Source organism: Labrus mixtus, chromosome 10, assembly GCF_963584025.1.
Source record: "Labrus mixtus chromosome 10, fLabMix1.1, whole genome shotgun sequence".
In the NCBI taxonomy this organism is placed as follows: domain Eukaryota; kingdom Metazoa; phylum Chordata; class Actinopteri; order Labriformes; family Labridae; genus Labrus; species Labrus mixtus.
This window is the reverse complement of record NC_083621.1, coordinates 25142061-25156463: the sequence shown is the minus strand read 5'-3', so window position 1 is coordinate 25156463 and position 14403 is coordinate 25142061. Positions and strand designations below refer to the sequence as shown.

General features: G+C 40.8%; 4 non-coding genes across 4 annotated transcripts; all 4 read left to right on the top strand.

The window, feature by feature from the left end:
* The first annotated feature begins 6251 nt into the window (after positions 1-6251).
* trnat-cgu (transfer RNA threonine (anticodon CGU)) lies at positions 6252-6323 on the top strand. The gene has a single exon. It is a non-coding gene; the product is annotated as a tRNA-Thr (tRNA).
* Positions 6324-6838: 515 nt separating this feature from the next.
* trnat-cgu (transfer RNA threonine (anticodon CGU)) lies at positions 6839-6910 on the top strand. Its single transcript has one exon. It is a non-coding gene; the product is annotated as a tRNA-Thr (tRNA).
* Positions 6911-7946: 1036 nt separating this feature from the next.
* Positions 7947-8018, top strand: trnat-cgu (transfer RNA threonine (anticodon CGU)). Its single transcript has one exon. It is a non-coding gene; the product is annotated as a tRNA-Thr (tRNA).
* Positions 8019-12141: 4123 nt separating this feature from the next.
* trnat-cgu (transfer RNA threonine (anticodon CGU)) lies at positions 12142-12213 on the top strand. The gene has a single exon. It is a non-coding gene; the product is annotated as a tRNA-Thr (tRNA).
* Positions 12214-14403: the final 2190 nt, after the last annotated feature.

The following is a 14403-nucleotide window of genomic DNA, read 5'->3' as shown; positions in this document are numbered from 1 at the left end:
AGTGCTGGATATCATCAGATCAAACATCGTTTTTTTCTGTTGCGGTAGAATTCATTTAAAATATATTAGCATTTTTATTCTGCCCAGCCGAGATTTATGACGAGGACGTTTTTTTGAGCTCTGAAATAATCCTCTAAATCAGTAAACTGCAACATCATCCTTTACTGCACATCATCTTAAGTTTTCAGCAAACTCCAATTTATCCAGATCTCTGCTGCATGCCTTCTCAACCGCACCCGCTACCGTAAACACATCAACCAAATCCTAAAAAAAAAAAAATTGTCTGGCTCTTTGTCCCGTACCGTATTCAATTCAAAATCCTGCTCCTCACTCACAAAGTCCTCAACCATGAGGCCCCCCTCCTCCCTCACTGCTCTCCTCCACTGTCACACTCCTTCTAGAAGCCTTCGTTCTTTTGACTCGCAACCTCTTGTCTCATCACCACACAGAACCAAGCACTGAACCCTCTGGAACTCACTCCCCACACATATTCAAATCACTGCTCAAGACTCACCTCTTCAAACAAGCTTTTCATGTATGATTGTGTTGTGTGTTTTTACGTGTTGTTAATATTGTTGATCTGACCTCTGTGTAATGTTGCCATGTTTGTATATATGTTCCTTCTACGTTGATTTGATCTTTGTTACATTATCTTTGAGTTCTTGAAAAGCATTTTATAAAAACAAAGTATTATTATTACTAATAACTGTAAGCCCCCACAATGCAACACTCCTCCAGGAGATAAAGAGAAATTTACTGAATTACATCTATAACGTATTTGCAATGAGAAGAGATATATGGAAAATCTACAAAGTATAATACCACTTATACTAAAAACAATAACATGAAACTGTCCTGCTGTCTTGTAAAACAATTTATAGAATAAAGGAGTTTGGATGTCACAGATGCAAATTGATGCAGATTTAAAGTAAAGTTTGACCATTCTTTAGTATTTCTACTCATCTGTATTAAACAGACATAATCTGCAGAAAACGATTTTCTCATGACAGTTGATTTAACGTCAGTGGATGGTGAAGCTTTAGACTCCTCCTCATCTCTGCAGTGCTTCTTCACAGTCCTCCAGACTCTGCTGACAGCTTAACCATCAATTAGATCTTCTTAACACATCAGTCCTTAAGATGCCATCTGAAGCATTAGTCAGACACTCATCTGACAATCGAAGACCTCTGGACAGAAAGATATGTGTGTGTGTGTGTCACATTGTGTTTCCACAACACGCAGAGTAAGCGTCCAGCTCAGGAGCGTGCCACCAGCACCACTACACTCTGCTCCGTTTCAAATACGCTGCAAGTCTAATTTTCAACGGAGTACACTGCAGGTTAGCGTCAAGCTGGACAGAATATGACAACCCGGACAGGAAGTAAGACAAGGAAATGCACGGAGCGTCCGGTCAATTTCAAAATAAAACACAAAAATACAAACTCTGGATCGTGTTTTTAACCACTTTATCGAAAAGTCAAAACAGGCACCAGACGAACAACAAATCATCCTCAGAAAGACAAAGTAACATGTTGTTTGCATGTTTTTCGATTTATTCCTGCGTGATCTTGTAGATCTCCTGTGATGTGAGTACAGCTGATCAAAAACGGATCCAGTGGGGAAGGGGGCGCGCCATCCGACGGAGCAAAACGGCGGTGCATGACGGACCGTGGCGCGCACAGAGCATGTGGCGATTGGGGGTAACAACGAGATGGCTATGTCAATACTCTCGGAGACCTTCGGTTGGCGCCAAAGGGAACCAAACTGAATCACTTAATGTTGTTGCTTTAAACTCTGGAGGCAGCTTCTCTGACTGTGACAAGCTTTTTTGAATAAACTTCACTAACCCCAGTATTTGAAACATAAAGTTGACTCTTGTCAAAGATTAGAAATTAGGAACATCATTTTATGTAACTCATTAGAACAAGTTTGCAGAAACACCACAGCACACAGGAGGGGAATGAGAGTTCAGAGCTCCGGAGACGGGGATTTGAGTTGTTTTGTATTTGTTGCTAAACAAACATGCTGAGATTTTACTCGACTCATCACAACCTAAATCCTAACAAAGCTGTCTGTCAGCGGCTCAGTCTAAACCAAGGGCAAGCTTTGTGAGCTCTCTCTCCAGACACAGCAGTCTGAACTCACACGGCTTCAACTTCCGACGACATTATAAAGATTAACATCCACTCTGTGTGCTATATGATGCAGAAGCATGCCTTCAAAGGTTCATGACGGCGGTTTAAAAATTGGCCGTGAGGAATCATTATTTTTGTTTAAATGGGGAAATAAAATCAAATCCATAAAATCGGTTTTCATGATGCAGCTGCCGTGCAAAGTCAGAGACGTTATCTTTTCAGTGTTGATAAGCTTTCATTGTTCCATCATGCGTTTTAAGCTTGTAATAACGGCCATAAATACTGTGACGGATATAAACACTAATGCACAATAACAGGCAGTCAAATCAGAAGACATTAGACATGGACTTTAACTTAAGCCAATTTAGACTTCATCTTAAACTGTGAGCGGAATCAAACAGAAAATATGATTTAGTCATTAGGACTTCCATCATTTCAGGAGATAACCTCATTTGATTTTAGACGTAGATATGAAGAGAGGGAGCCTTAAACATGACAATGACTGTCCTTGAAATCCAGACAGGCTTCTTATTAGAAATTTAAATATGTCCCACAGAGATTCCTATTTAACTGCCTGTCCAGTCCAGAAGTGCAGAGACTTCAGTCTGCTGAAGTGGTGCATTTCATTTTACTTTAACATCTCCACTCATTTGATAACTTTGTGGTTTGAAATTGGCCTGTCTTGAGGAGGGAGAGGACAGCCTACGACTTCCTTCACACACATGTCTAATACCAACTTAACACTTTTCCTATTGTCTTTAACATCAGTTTGTAAAAATGAGGCTACACATCAGTGAATTGAGACAAGAATACAATGTACAACTACATTTTTTTCTTTTCCTTCATGTTCAATATTCAACATACAGAGCCTGGATGTTTGAAGCCATCTTGTGAAATTCACACAGGGTTGCAGTGGTTTGCCTCACAGCAAGAAGGTTGCTGGTTTGAATCCCCTGTTGGACAGAGTCTGTGCTGAGTTTGCATGTTCTCCCTGTGCATGTGTGGGATCTCTCCATGTACTCTGGCTGATGACCAGTCCAGGGTTTTCCCCGCCTCTTGCGGAATGACAGCTGTTATCGACTCCAGCCCTCCAGACCCCAAGCACGATGAGTGGTATAGATAACAGATGGATGTTAAAGGGGTTTTTATATCTATTAATTTAGATATTGTAGAGGCTGCACAGGAAATGAAAGATTTAAGTTTTCACAATATTACAAAGGCTCACCTTGCTACTCAGTGTGGAGACAGATTTTCAGAACAAGCACAAGGCTATAGCTCAAACACTAGCCTTCAAAATGGTAGTACTCCAACATATATCTGACAACACTGTGGCCATGCCCACCGTCGACAAGTTTCTTAAATCTCCTGGAGGGATGAACACCATTCGTCCAAACAATATTCCCTGTCTTTGTTTTTGTTGTTAATGATGCTTGAAGAAATGTCAGTTCCAAATGTCCCATATGTGTTAAACTGAATAGACACCTAATCAACCATTCAGTGACCACTCCTGTTTAATGAGATGTTTGGAACAGATGTTCACTCAGAGAAACGTTGCGTCGCATTACATTAACGCTTCCCTTTTTTGTTTTTTTAGGGAATTGAGAGGAAATTGAGAAAAATGGAATAGAGGATGTTATGAGGGAAAAGATGAATGCAGGAAAGAAAGATGTTTATGTATGGAGGACAGCAGAAGGGTTCAGTGTGAACCTGAGCCCTGATTTTGTGAAGGTTTGCACTCATACAGATCATGGTACTCTACTAAAAGGGTGATACATGAAACTGTGTTAGGTGGAAGAAACTGAAGGACCGAAAAGTCATTGCAGCTTTGAGCTTGTCAAAAAATCAGACAGGTTTTTAATTTAGGGTTAGGGTAAGTTTGACTTCATCATCTCAGCTCACAAGGTTAGAATCATCTTACGCTATCAAACCTATAAAAAAACACAGCCGTTGGGGGGGGATAAATCAAGACCATCTCATGTAACTCTGCTATTTTCTCCAACAGGAGTTTCCTAGTCAGACACTCCATCTGCACTTTTTCCACAGAACTCTTTTATTCTATCCACAAACAGTTGTTTAACCTTTTGGACTCTTCTGTGAAGTGAAGCTAAAGGTCACTGGACTATCTGGACATGACCCATCTGCACTTTACTCCCCCACCTGTGTGCTAATCTTTACTTTGACTCGACACACTTTTAATTCATTGGCAGCATACCACTATGTTTATTCAGTTTCTGTCAGTGAGTTTGTATGCTGGAGACAAAAGACGGCTGAATGAATCACTCAGCAGATCGCTGTTTCTTACAGTCACAAGCCTTTTCTTACAGTCACAAGCCTTTTCTTACAGTCACAAGCCTTTTCTTACAGTCACAAGCCTTTTCTTACAGTCATGAGCCTTTTCTTGAGTCAAAGTAGCAGCACTTACAGACTACTGTTACAACATATTGGCCATGATGAGTCACCTCAGTTCCAGTTTGCATGGAGCTAATCTTTGTTAATTTACATATTCTGTATGTGTAAGAATTATGTATGCTTCCTGTGTATCCATTTAGCCTGAAATCTTGCAGAAGACCCTGGATGATCCATTGTATTTATGCATTCTGAAACTGAGCTGCTCTCAGATTTTTGAAAATATTAGTCTCTCATATTGAGCTGCTGTCTGCCTCCACAGTTCCTGGCAGCTTGACCTCTACTGCTCCTTAATTGGTTGCTTCCTGACCCTTCAGGTCTGACTGAGCATGCATGATGAGTCCATTATATAATTTGAATGACACAGTGCCTGTGCCAAAATGGTTTAGATTTAGAGGTGGGTCAGTCTGAATATTTGTAAGAAAGACTGAAGACAGCTGTCTGATTCACTTCAAGGATTTTGAATGTTGTCTGGTACCTTAAATACTCAGTCCTTTTATTATAACTATTAGGTACTTTATAGACTGTATAAAACATGGACGTAGTCTGTGACGTTGATTTCTGAAGAGGCTTCATGAAGCTCAAAAATAGCATTCAAATGATAATTGGACTCCTTTTCTCAGGCAGAATACAAAGAAAATACTGGATCACTTAAGGCAAGAGAAAGTCCCTTGAATTCTAATTTTTTGAATGTCTAAGGTCCTTCTCTGAGAGCACAGACCTCCATGTGGGGTGGCTGAAGTGCTAGAGTTTCCTTCTACTCAACAATAGCAGTTGCAATATTGAAAATGCTATCCAAGCCAAACATTTGATTAATCTAGAAACAGGCAAAGACGTGGAGCTGAGGTGAGCCATAACCTACAACACGTCCACCTGTCAGTCAGATAAGAAACAAACCCCTGATTATGCAAATGTTTAAATAACTCTTAGGCTTGATAACATCAAAATGTATAATTCACAGTTTGTACCAATGAAGAAATGATCTATTAATACCGAATTGTTTTTTTAAACATGGCTATTAATGTGGTTCTACTGTAAAAATTGACATTTTAAAATGAGGTCTAATGTGGTTTCTTGGCAAGTGGAGTATCAAGGAACTTTAGTTTTCTGCACATTGGCTTCATTATTCATCACTGGAGGATGAAGCTTTACCTTCACGGTGGTTCAAATTCATTCAAAACTAGTGATGTAACAATTTTGAGAAATAAGTTGCAAGTACACAAGCTTTACTAAAGCTTTAGTGTCATTTTACTCTCCCAGAAACACAACGTTATGATGCCGTATTGGAAATGAGGGCGGCTGTGATTCAGTGGTAAAGCTGGTCATCTCTCAACCAGAAGGTCAAGGGTTCAATTCCCAGCCCCTGCACCCCCATGTCGCAATACCCCAAGTTGCTCTGGCTGCTTCCTTGTTTGTGTATGAATGTGCATGAAGGGATTAGTTAATCCTGATGGCACTTTACACAGCAACCTCTGCCATCAGTGTGTGAATGGGTGTTAATGGGTTGGTGTAACCTTTGCTGTAAAAAAGTGCTTTTAGTAGAAGACTAGAAAAGTGCTATACAAGCTCAAGTTCATTTCCCATTAACCAACCATTCACCATATGTAAACTCCTGGCTGTATTTTAAATTTGCTTTTGACATTAAACTGCTAGAGGTATTTATTTATCTGACAACAATACAAGACTTTTCCTTCATTATAATTACAGCAAGGCGTGGTGGCCAAGTGGTAAGGCGTTGGTCTCGTAAACCAAAGATCATGGGTTCAACCCCCATCCATGCCTTTATAGATGAACCATGATGGGTATTTGAATAACAATGTGGAATGTTTATGGCTCTCATTACAGATTGAAGCACTGAACTAAAACAATGCTCCTTCAGCTGTCAACATGTCCATCTATCAATATCTTTGCAATTGTAAAACAGAGGATCCTCCACCCTCCAGAATAACTGTGATGAATTATGGTTCTTTTACAACCTTTTTAACCCTTTACACATGAAAGTGTGCATCTTTGCAGATTTTACTGAGACACTTAGTTCATATTATTGTGAACGTAAACACTCTTCCTTTGGGGAAGTGAAGCATAGTACTAGAAATACGTGTGCAAGTGAATGACTTTTCAAAACTGCTAGTGTCACATTATGCTACAAGAAACACACAATTCTGACGATGACTTTCCGTTTTGGAAATGTAAACTTCAGGCTGTGTGCAATTTGAAGTTTCCATCAGTTGCAAGTGGGACTAATTTATCACAAAATCATGCTTTACTGGAATACAATAATATGTAGCAGTCCTCAGGGCATGGTGGCCAAGTGGTAAGGCGTTGGTCTCGTAAACCAAAGATCATGGGATCGATCCCCATCCATGCCTTGGTTGGCATCAAACAACAACAATGTATTTTTCAGACAGTGGGCTGTAAAGTCAACCCTGAAAAAAGTCTATGGCTGATGTTGGAAAAAGACGAGCAGTAGTCCTCCAACATTCAAATGTTATTAGACAATTGATGTATGACGGAGATTTTACTGAAAAGATTTGACTAGACTTAAGATATAATGTTATTTTTAAGGACATAATGCTGAGTATCATCAGTCGTTCAACATGAACTTGTTCATTCTGTTGAGTTCTTGCCCAAATGGACCCTCATATGAGCTCAAAACAGGACATGATGGCCAAGTGGTAAGGCGTAAACCAAAGATCATGGGATCGATTCCCATCCATTCCTTGGTTGGAGTCAAACAACAACAACAACAATGTAATTTTCAGACACTGGGCTGTAAAGTCAACCCTGAAAGGTATTAAAAAAAAGTCGATGTCTGGTGTTGGAAAAAGAAGACTAACCAGTAGTCCTCCAACATTCAGCTTACTAATCACTTAAACCAGGCACACACTGAATGATTTCAGGTCAATTTCACACACTCATACATCAACTGATTTTGAAGTTGGGCTGGCATGTCGGAAGTCTTGCAGTGTACACTGAGGTATGATGGCCGATCAAGGCCCCCCAATCCATCGAGTAGATGGTTGTGTGATTAAGAAAGAGAAATTAGTTTTACTGTTCTGGAACAATGGCATTTTTCTAAAAAGATGATACTGGTGTCAGTAGAAGTACCATTAACAACATTCACTTTCCACTTGCCGAGTATAACAGCGGGGTGGTCGAATGGTAAAATGTTGATTTTTAATCTGTTAACGTGAGTATCTTCTCTTGGTTTGTGTCATTCTTTCTGAATCCAAAATGCTATTGGTCTTCCAACTGAAGAATAAAGGACCGATTTTAGTATCATTTTGCTGATAGTTGTGGTGAAGAGTTAGACTCGTCGTTTCAGCAAATGAGACAAAAGTAAAATGTTTTCAGTGTATAGTAGAGTTGAAAAAAAAATTGTCCTACTAATAATAATGAATGTAAGGCGTGGTGGCCAAGTGGTAAGGCGTTGGTCTCGTAAACCAAAGATCATGGGTTCAATCCCCATCCATGCCTTTCTGCATTAATAAAAACAGTTCTTTGAAAGAATTGAGGATGAAATATGAACATCACTCTTGTAATAGTTTGAAAGAACTGAAATGATGAAAAACCTAAAATGCCTCTTCGGCTAAGCGACACATTATCCGTCCATCACTATCTGTGCTAGATTAAAGAGCATCTTTACATGGCTGGTGCATCGATGACATAATCTTGGGTAATCAAACAACATGTCTTCTCCAAACAATTGATCCAATATTTTTTACCTAAACCAACGTTTTCTTTTTCTTGATATTACAATTGAACAAATCAAGATGACGTTTTATTTACCTACTTACCTGACCTTGAACACATCGTAATGTCACCTTATTTAACCTTTACAAGTTAGTTATCTAGCTTTATATCCTGCCGATTTCAACATCGATTACATTTTTTAACTCACAGGACTTGCAACAAAGTTTGGTTTCTCCTATGACCACTGTTTTTACTGGAGGAGGAGGATGACTTCCCTTCAGTGGCAAATATGTTTCTGTAAGCAACTCGCAGTCAAAGGTGCTGCCGTTTTGGTTTCATTTGATATGCTCAATGTTGATGTGTTGGCGTGCAACTCAATTTTATTAAAAAATGTTATTAGACAATTGATGTATGACGGAGATTTAACTGAAAAGATTTGACTAGACTTGAGATATAATGTTATTTTTAAGGACCCACAAGACTCGATAGCAGTTTTGCTTAGCTTAAACATAATTGACTTTTGAGTTTGAAAAATGCAGAACTGGGTCCTTATAGAACTCATGATTGTACCCAACATGTTCACAGTTTGTCAATGTGATAGAATATAATAGAATAGAATTACTTTATTGATCCCAAACTGGGAAATTGTGGCATTACAGCAGCAGGTTATCCAACACACAATATGAGTAAAAAAACACAATGTTAGCAAATCTGAACATAATAAAATATTAAATACAAAGTAAATAAGTACTAAATATATAAAAACTAAGAATGTGAATATATACAAACAGGATTTAACAAAGCATTACTAGTCTTACATAGGAAGATTAAATATGGAAGATTAAATGTAAATGTGCAAAAACAGAGTTGTAAATGGGCAGTGTTGACATAAGTTAAAGTGCATGAGTGTAGACATATTATAAGCAGAAACTATACAATATAACGGCGAGTAGACAGCCAAATGAAGTGAACATGAGTGCAGGGATAATTTGTAAATTTAACAAGTGCAGAACAGATTACAGTATGGAGAGACAGATATTATCATGATGACAGTTCTCTGCTCGCATGAGGTGAGCTGTTGTACAGAGTTATGGCCTTCGGTAAGAAAGATTTCCTGTATCTGTCCTTGTGACAGCGGAGTTGTATCAGTCTGTTGGAGAAGCTGCTTCGCTGTTTGTCCAGTAGGGTGTGCAGAGGGTGATCAGGATTATCCATAATGGATAACAGTTTGTTAAGAGTCCTCCTCTCTGTCACCACTACAAAAGAGTCCAGCTTGCAGCCTATCACAGAGCAGGCCTTCTTAATGAGTTTGTCCAGTCTCTTAGTGTCACCAGCTCCAATGCTGCTCCCCCAGCAGACCACAGCAGAGAACAGTGCACTGGCCACAACAGACTGATAGAAGATCTCCAACATCTTGCTGCACACATTGAAGGATCTCAGCTTCCTCAGAAAGAAGAGTCGGCTCATCCCCTTCTTGTACACAGCCTGAGTGTTGGCCTTCCAGTTCAGTTTGTTGTCTATGTTGACACCCAGGTACTTGTACTCCTCCACCACAGACACATCCTCTCCCAGGATGCACAGCGGTGGTGGCTCTGTCCTCTTCCTTCTGAAGTCGATCACCATCTCCCTGGTGTTATCCACGTTCAGAATCAGGTGACTTCTTCCTGTCCACTCCACAAAGCTATCCACCAGCTCTCTGTACTCCCCCTCTTGCCCATCATTTACACACCCAACCACCGCAGAGTCATCAGAAAACTTCTGCAAGTGGCATGACCTGGAGTTGTTTTTAAAGTCAGAGGTGTACAAGGTGAAAAGGAAAGGAGACAGCACAGTCCCCTGTGGAGCTCCTGTACTACTCTCCACCATTCCAGACTGAACACTACCAAGTCGGACAAACTGTGGTCTGTCTGTCAGGTAGTCAGTAATCCAGGAGGTGATGGACGAGTCCACACCCATCAACTGCAGCTTCTCTTCCAGCAGTTGTGGCTGGATGGTGAGGGAGAAAATACAAAGGGAGGCTGGAAGGTGTGAAGGACAGGGGTGTTGTTTGAGGTGGGAGGGGGGAGTTGGGGGGGAGGGAGAAAATACAAAGGGAGGCTGGGAGTTGTGAAGGACAGGGGTGTTGTTTGAGGTGGGAGAGGCAGATGAAGGCTGTGAACTAAACCGGTTGAAGAACAGGTTTAGCTCATTCGCCCTCTCCAGGCTGCCCGAATGTTGTCTTTCTCTCCCCTTGAAACCAGTGATTTCCCTCATTCCAGTCCACACATCCCTCACGTTGTTCTGATGGAGTTTGGCCTCCAGCTTTCTCCTGTATGAGTCCTTGCACTCCCTCAGCTTTTCCCTCAGATCGTGCTGTATCCTTTTCAGCTCCTCCCTGTTTCCAGACCTGAAGGCTTGTTTCTTTTTGTTGAGAAGGGCTTTCAGGTCACTGGTGATCCAGGATTTGTTATTAGGAAAACAACGTACAGTCCGGGCCGGTAAAGCAGTGTTTTCACAGAATTTAATGTATTCTGTGATGCAGTCAGTCATGCTGTTAATGTCCTCTCCATGTGGCTTGCAGAGTACATCCCAGTCTGTGGACTCAAAGCAGTCCTGCAGTGCCTCATTGCTCTCCTGTGTCCACCTCCTAACAGTCCTTGTGGTCACAGGCTGCCTTTGGACCAGGGGGATATACTCTGGTGTCAGTAGGACCAGGTTGTGGTCTGATCTGCCCAGGGGGGGAGGGCAGTGGTACTGTATGCTTCCTTAACGTGAGCATACAGAAGGTCCAGTGTTTTATTTTCTCTAGTTGGACAGTTAACATATTGATGAAAAGTGGGTAGTGTTTTGTCCATTTTCACATGATTAAAGTCCCCGGTAATGGCTACAAAACCATTTGGATGCTTAGTTTGAAGCTGTGAAACAGTAGAGTGAAGTGCATCACTTGCAGACTCGGCATCAGATGTAAACAGCTATAACAATGGCATACGTGAATTCCCTGGGCAAGTAATAGGGGCGCATTCCAACAGCTAACAGTTCAATGTCCGGGCTGCAGAGACGTTCCTTCACACTGACATAGCCAGGATTACACCAGCTCTCACTCACATACAGTGCAATCCCTCCACCTTTCTTCTTACCGCTCTTAATAACGTCCCTCTCAGCCCGAAAAGTCTTGAAGCCGGGTACCGCCATGCTGTGGTTCGGGATGTCCGAGTGCAGCCATGTCTCTGTGAAGCACATAATACTGCACTGGCGGTATTCCCACTGGTGCCGAACAAGCGCGTCGAGTTTGTCCGTCTTATTGCCCAAAGACCTCACGTTCCCCATAATCACTGCTGGTACAGAAAGCTTGTGTTTTCTCTTCTTAGCGCTCCTCTTAGCTCCAGCTCTGCAACCCCGGCGTCGCCTCCTCAGTTCCTCTGGAATTACAGGCCTTTGCTCCGGGCAGTAGCACCTTGGAGAGCGCCATCAGCTGATCGCATGTGTAAACAATGCCATCACTCAGCTGTGCGCTGCTCTCCGTTACAAAGAATGTCCAAAGTAACAGAAAAACAGCGCAAAAAGTTCCAAGAGCGAAAGTAGCCATTTCCACTCAATAAAGTAAACTAATACTCAAAAAACACACAGTAAAAACAAATAATAACTAATCAAAAAATACGATATAACGACACGGACAACGGGAGCTGCTGCAACCGGCGGCCACCTCACACAGCGCCGGATAACTTTACAGTTGCTTTTTCTATTTAAAATAGTATGAGTCCTTGCAGCTTCTTGAACTCAAGCACTTTCCAGGTGATACCAATGAAGCCTTTTGGGCTTCAGGGCTAAGACTTTAGACATAATGCTGAGTATCATCAGTCGTTCAACATGCCCTTGTTGATTCTGTTGAGTTTTGGCCCAAATGCACCCTCATATGAGCTCAAAACAGGGCATGGTGGCCAAGTGGTAAGGCGTTGGTCTCGTAAACCAAAGACCATGGGTTCGATCCCCATCCGTGCCTTAGTTGGTATCAAACAAGAACGATAATGTAATTTTCAGACACTGGGCTGTAAAGTCAACCCTGACAGGTATTAAAAAAAAGTCAATGTCTGGTGTTGGAAAAAGAAGACTAACCAGTAGTCCTCCAACATTCAGCTTACTAATCACTTAAACCCGGCGCACACTGAATGATTTCAGGTCAATTTCACACACTCATACATCAACTGATTTTGAAGTTGGGCTGGCACGTCGGAAGTCTTGCAGTGTACACTGAGTTATGATGGCCGATCAAGGGCCCCGGTCCATCGAGCAGATGGTTGTGTGATTAAGAAAGAGAAGTGATTTTTACTGTTCTGGAACAATGGCATTTTTCTAAAAAGATGATACTGGTGTCAGTAGAAGTACCATTAACAACATTCACTTTCCACTTGCCGAGTATAACAGCGGGGTGGTCGAAATGTAAAATGTTGATTTTTAATCTGTTAACGTGAGTATCTTCTCTTGGTTTGTGTCATTCTTTCTGAATCCAAAATGCTATTGGTCTTCCAACTGAAGAATAAAGGACCTATTTCAGTATCATTTTGCTGATAGTTGTGGTGAAGAATTAGACTCGTCGTTTCAGCAAATGAGACAAAAGTAAAATGTTTTCAGTGTATAGTAGAGTTGACAGAATTGTCCTATTAATAATGAAGAAAAGTTATAACAGCTTTGATTCAAACCGAGAGAGTTTCCTCTGATCATTCGGTAAAATGAGGAGTTCCCTCGCCGACTTTGTGTTCTTTGTCACATTTGGTTCTTTGGGGAGAAAGCATGATAAAATGTGGTTGTTACTTATTTTTATGTAGATACCAGAGGGAACAGCTGTCTCCGCAGTGCTAATGGGAATCCAAATAAAGACAAGTGCAGGCAGTTTCCCTTCTGTTTTCTGCCTCTGAACAGCTTCAGCAGAGGAGAAGAGAGATTAAGGGCCTTGATGTTAATTGTGGAGCAAGATAAGAGCATGGTGCTTGACTTAACTCATCTCAGATCTTTAGTGCACTGTTTCAAAGTGGCTGACATTCCAGCTACAAGCACACTCAAATATTAAGTCTTTTGGTGCCTCTTTCTATTCTGTCCACTCAGTGAAAACAGTTGTTTAGGCTAATGAAAATGTCCAAAAAGTTGGTTTAAACTCTCAGACATGTTTATGAGGGCCTGTGTATAAAACAAAGGGAGGGATGTTTGACTACAGAAGGGCAACATGATCCAATTGTCATACAAAGCACCCATGCCCCCAAACTATAAGCCTCAATGTAATTGAAACATTTGAGTTATGAAAATCACCCTGGTACCTGCTGTAAGTGTTTATTTCTGTTGAGAATTTGATCACTTTAACATGGGCCAACAGAACATATAAACATGGACGTAGTCTTAGTTATGTCACCCATTGGTTTCTGAAGCATAATTTGAAAGCCCTGATGGCGGTCGCCATGTTAGAAATGCTGACTCAACATAACTGTCGGTCAACCAAAGAACAGACAAAGAGATGCAGCTGAGACTGGCTTTAAGCCTCCTTATACATACATTGTAACAGTGCGCCTACTTGCAGTCAGATTGGTCACAACCCTAATTATGCATAAATTCATTCATCACATCAAAATGGGTGAGTTATAATCAAAATTCACAACGAGTAGCCTGATAGAGGCTGCAGCTACTCAGACCAAAATAGTTTTTTTTGTGCCAGACTGCAAGCATGTTTATTTCTGCTGTACAAATTGTTGTCTTACAATGAGTGTGTATGGGACTTCGAAGGCCCTCATTTATCAACAGTGCGTAGAAATTGTTCTTAATTCTGTCTATGAATGAAATTTACAATTTGCTTAAAGTACAAAAAAAATCAGTATTTCTCAAACATGTGGACGGCAATTGTACCAACATTGGTAGTTAATCAGTGTTGATAAATCCCACATGTTCTTAACCAGCAGTGAACGTCCGAGGACACTGGCATCCAGAAACACCTCCAATAAATCATTTATGGTAACAACACAACTCTTTAAAAACCAAAGGACCAGCAAAAAAAGGAGCTTCATAGCTACAGAAATGGAAGTGGATAAGGTTGACTAAAAATTGTAAATCAATAAATAAAGAAATTAAACGCAGTCATTAACTCTAGAGCCAAGTGAATGAAATATATTATCTGTTCACTTAGTGGGAAATTTACTAACAAAAGAAA